Consider the following 4,915-nt stretch of genomic DNA (forward strand, 5'->3'; position numbering starts at 1 on the left):
TACTATTGAACATTTTGAAGTTTTAGATGAATATCTAAATATTTAAAGTGAATATCTTTGTCTGTGCTACCGTCCCCAAAAATGACAACACAAAGGCAATATTGGTCATTATATAGCTTTAATAAGATATACATTTCCAAATTGTTAAGACAATAAGAGGATGCTAATTTTCTGTGATGTTACAATATCACAGAGGGCAACAAGGACAACCATCCAGAATTTGGTTATAGACAAGTTTGGGTCAAGTTTAACAGAACAAGAAAAGGGTCGTGAACATTCAGTACCTCCTTTTTTAAAAAGATTTAATTATTTATAAGATATAATTATTATCTTATAGGGAGAGTGTGCATGATTTGGGAGGAGGAGCAGAATGAGGGGGAAAGGGACAAGCAGCTCCCCGCTAATCACAGAGCCCGATGGGCTGGATCTCAGAACCCTGAGATCATGACCTGAGCTGAAATCAAGAGTTACATGCCTAACCAACTGAGGCATCCAGGCATCCTTTATTAGGGAGCACTTTCTTTGATTTGGCCAAAAATACATAGCACTTTCTATGTAGTATATAAGAAATACATAGCACTTTCTTTGATTTGGCCCAGAAAACTTTAGGATTAGACAGAAATGAATTGGGATATGACCTGTAAAAGCTATCCAGTGTGGACAGAGTCTTGTTCTCTTTCCTCTTCTGTGGGATGTTTAGTTGTAAAGATGAATTGAGGTAAAGATAAAATCTTCTGACATATATTAGGCACTTAGTAGATGTTAGATATTTTTGCTAAAGATAATAAAAAGTGTATATAAAGAGAGGTGGAAATAGTTCTATATAGTAGTTTTGGGATACTTCTAGATAAACATCTTAGGTGGCATGTTAAACTATTCATAAGAAATAGTGGAATTATTCAAAATGTAATATGTGACATATAAAACTTCAAAAAACAGTTTTTGAATGAATGTATTAACTATAGTGTTCTTGTGATTCAAAATTATTTTCTTTTCAGGAAAGCCTTTTTAAACAACCTTATATATTTTTTGACTTAATAGTAGCATAAAACTCAAAAGGGTCTACATGTAAGAAAGGAACAAATACAGTGAAGGTCTGACCTCTAAGAATTGACAGTATATTCACAAATATATATTTCTGTTTAATTTTTTTTTTTTTTTTTTTTTTTTTTTAAATTAAATTTTTTTTTAATGATACCAATATTTACTTCCCACGACAGCCTTATGAAATATCTACTTTTTTTTTAATGCCAAAGTTTTTTTGTTTTTGTTTTGTTTCTGTTTCTGTTTTTTTTTTTTAATTATTATTATTTTTAAGAGTCTTGTTACCTTGATATTCAAGAACTAAAGAGTTGTAAATGCTTGGGATGCCTGGGTGCTTCAGTCAGTTGGCATCTTCCTTTAGCTCAGGTCAGGATCTCAGGGTCCTGGGATCAAGCCCCACCTTGGGCTCCCTGCTCAGCCAGGAACCTGCTTCTCCCTCTGCCTCTGCCCCCCCTCTACTTAGGGTCTCTAAAACAAACAAACAAGCAAACAAATAAATAAACTTTTAAAAAATAAAAGAGTTTTAGATGCTTTAAATTCAAGTTATGAGTATTCAGTAGGCAAATAGTATTCCAAGTTATTAACTAACACCAGGCTTCAATATTTACTTAAGTTGTTAGTCAAAGGAATGGAAGTCTACGTTGAGATGCAAGGAACTTAATATAATTTTTCATCTTTAATTTATCTCCACAATCAGACAATATAGACCTTTGTTTATGTGATGTTCCCCTCCATTAAAGCTCATTAATAGTCCTGATGGTTCTTTGTAGCTCTTAGAGATGACCTACTCACCTCTCAGGTAGGGGAAAGTAAGAGGGTCAAGTGCACAGTGGGATCTCAGTTTTCTTACTGAAGTTCAAGGCACTTGTATGTTTCACTTTTTAGCTGAGACAGCTATTTGACTGAGTCTTATGGAATATAAGTAAGAAAAAAAGCAACAATAGCAACAAAACCTTAAGGAACAGCAATGTTTCTCTTTTCCTCTGGTTGGTTATTGCATGTCACCAAAAATTGTACTGACCTTCTCGGAAGAGCATGCACCATATCCAGTAAGATGCAATAGTGAAGATTTGCAACCCCTGCAACTTGAGAAAGGGATGGATTTTATTTATTTGGATGTGGCTGTTTAAATTCCTAAAGGAAGTAATTGGATTATTTTTAATAGTTTTAATGTCTAAATTCATTTGGCGTATTAAAATATATTTACCCACATTTGAATATTAGTAATTGTTCAAACAATAACACACATAGACAAAAAGTCAATAAACAATTAAAAAGCATTATCCATATAACATTTTAATATAAATTATCTGAATTAAAAATAGATAATTATACTTTATTTAACTGATACAATTAACATACAATAATTGCTTTTTACAGAGGAGTATTCAGGCTTTATAAAAAGGTGCTCAGGTAGGAAACACACAAACAAGATTTTTGTAATTTGACATATCATCAAGAATGAATCTTGGGGCTCCTGGTGGCTCAGTGGGTTAAACCTCTGCCTTTACCTCAGGTCATTATCTCAGGGTCCTGGGATCGAGCCCCGCATCAGGCTCTCTGCACAGTGGGGGGCCTGCTTCCCTCCACCCCTGCGCCTCTGCCTGCCTCTCTGCCTGCTTGTGCTCTCTCTGTCAAATAAATAAGATTTCAAAAAAGAAATGAATCTAATTGTATAACAATTGTAAAATACATGATTTCTTTTATACACATTGCAAGATTAACTACAGGTGAGTGTAGGAAATAGAAAAATACTAACTCATTAGATTAGTTCCCTCTTCCTACCCCTTAGTGATAACAGTAGGTTAGGGGAAGCTGCTATACAAACTATTTTTAAAGTGAAGTTTCTCTCAATGTTTTCACCCTTCAGATGGAATCATTTCCAAGGTTTATCACAGCAACACAGCATTGACATAAGATGTATGACTTCCCCCTTTTGGACAACACACAATATCAGGGGCTGAATTTACTGGGTTGATGAAAAACTGTGCAAGGCCAATGAACAGACGTTTCCCAAGACACTATCTACCAGGTAACAGGCCACGGTGTTTCTGGAGAGCTGAGATATGCAAATGAGGTGAGCTTTATCACTTCCAGCGGCTTCAGGGACAAATGAGTGTTTCCAGGCCCAGGCAATGGGAGGAGGGACCCAGGCAAATCCAGGTGAACTCCTTGGGTGGAGAAATGGGAACCAGGAGCCCAGGGGGGTGGTGGTGGCAGGGGACAAGGAAACCAGAGTTTGTACAGCTAAGTAACCGAGGGGAGAAAGCAGTATATAGACTTCCAGATATCTTCAGAAACCCCCTCAAGTGTTTAGGTAAGTATTGATGAACACTCAAGGTGGGGGAAAGAACTACCAAAAAGGAATAAAGATATAAACCCCCAGAGATGCAGGACTTCGAATAGGGCCTATTCCCAACACTTAGTCTGGAAAACCTCTTGGTTAGAGTGTAAAGAAGGGTCTTGCCTTGGGAAAGGGGACTGATTAGCCCTAGACAGGAAACAAGTCCAGCCTTGCCTACAAGTCTTAGAAGTAAGACTCCAAAGGCAGACTAGTGTAATTACGTCTAAAACAAAGACTGTGACTATCTTTCAAAAATATTCAGCAATGAATAAGGTAAATTCCCAGTGCCTGGTGTCCTATTAAAAATTACTCAGCTGCTAGGAAGGTGGAGAGTAAAACCATAAAAAGAGAAAGTTAGTCGATCAAAGCTGACACAGACCTGACACAGATGATAGAATTATCAATCACATTAAAACCCTTATTATTACTGTATTCCAAGTACACATAGAACATTTATCAAGATAGATCATATTCTGTGTCCTTAAAATGGCTTCCATAAAATGGAAAAGATTTAAGACCATAGAAAGTATCCTTCCATTAAATAGTAGAACTGAATTAGAAACCAGTAACAGAAAAACCTCTGGCAAAGCTCCCAAATTTGGAAATTTAAATAAGACAATTCCAGATAATTCATTGTTCACCGAAAAAATTCCAAGATTGAGTTAAAAACATATTTGAACTTAGTGAAAATGAAAATGTGGCATTTCAAAACGTGTGTGATGCTGCTAGAGTGATTTTGGGGGGCAAATGTTAGTGCTAAATGTTAATTCTAGAAAAGAAGGGTCTCCAATCAATGATACTAGATTCCTCCTCTAAGGAACTAGAAAAGGATGAGAAAATTGAGGGCAAGATAAGTAGAAATAATGAAGATCAAAGTGCAAACGGTTAAATATGACAGGAAAATAATAGAGAAAATTAGTGAAACTAAATGCTGGGTGTTTGAGAAGATACATAAAACTGATAAATCTCTAGGCACTTTGATCAGGAAAATAGAGAAAACAAACTTAACCAATATCAGGAATGAACAAGGTGACACCACTAGAAAATATACCAATATTAAAAAGGTAAGAGAATAATATGAAAAACATATCAGTACATTTGAAAACTTTTTTTTATATAAAATTGATAAATTCCTTGAAAGACACTAGTTACCAAAATCACATGAAAATAGTGCTCACTTTGGCAGTACATATATTAAAATTGGAAAAATAACAGAGGTAACATGTCCCCTTAGCAAGGATGATATGTAAATTCATGAAGTTTTCTGTAAATAAAAGGCATTCAAATCAGTAAGGAAGAAGTAAAACATTCATTATTTGCAGATGACATGATATTTATATAGAAAACCTGATAGACTCCACCCAAAAATTGCTAGAACTGATATATGAATTCAGTCAAGTTGCAGGATACAAAATCATTGTATAGAAATCCATTGCATTTCTATGCATCAGTAATGAAGCAGTAAAAAGAGATAAGGAATCACTCCAATTCACAACTGCATCAAGAACAATAAGATACGTAGGAATA

The 4,915-nt window shown here is 35.2% G+C and overlaps 1 non-coding gene across 1 annotated transcript; it reads left to right on the forward strand.

Annotated features, from left to right (window-relative positions):
* Nucleotides 1-4,558: 4,558 nt before the first annotated feature.
* LOC123392449 lies at nt 4,559-4,662 on the forward strand. The gene has a single exon (XR_006607166.1). It is a non-coding gene; the product is annotated as a U6 spliceosomal RNA (small nuclear RNA).
* The last annotated feature ends 253 nt before the right edge of the window (nt 4,663-4,915 follow it).

Source organism: Mustela putorius, unplaced genomic scaffold, assembly GCF_011764305.1.
Source record: "Mustela putorius furo isolate JIRA1106 unplaced genomic scaffold, ASM1176430v1.1 tig00000577_pilon_pilon_pilon, whole genome shotgun sequence".
Taxonomy (NCBI): domain Eukaryota; kingdom Metazoa; phylum Chordata; class Mammalia; order Carnivora; family Mustelidae; genus Mustela; species Mustela putorius.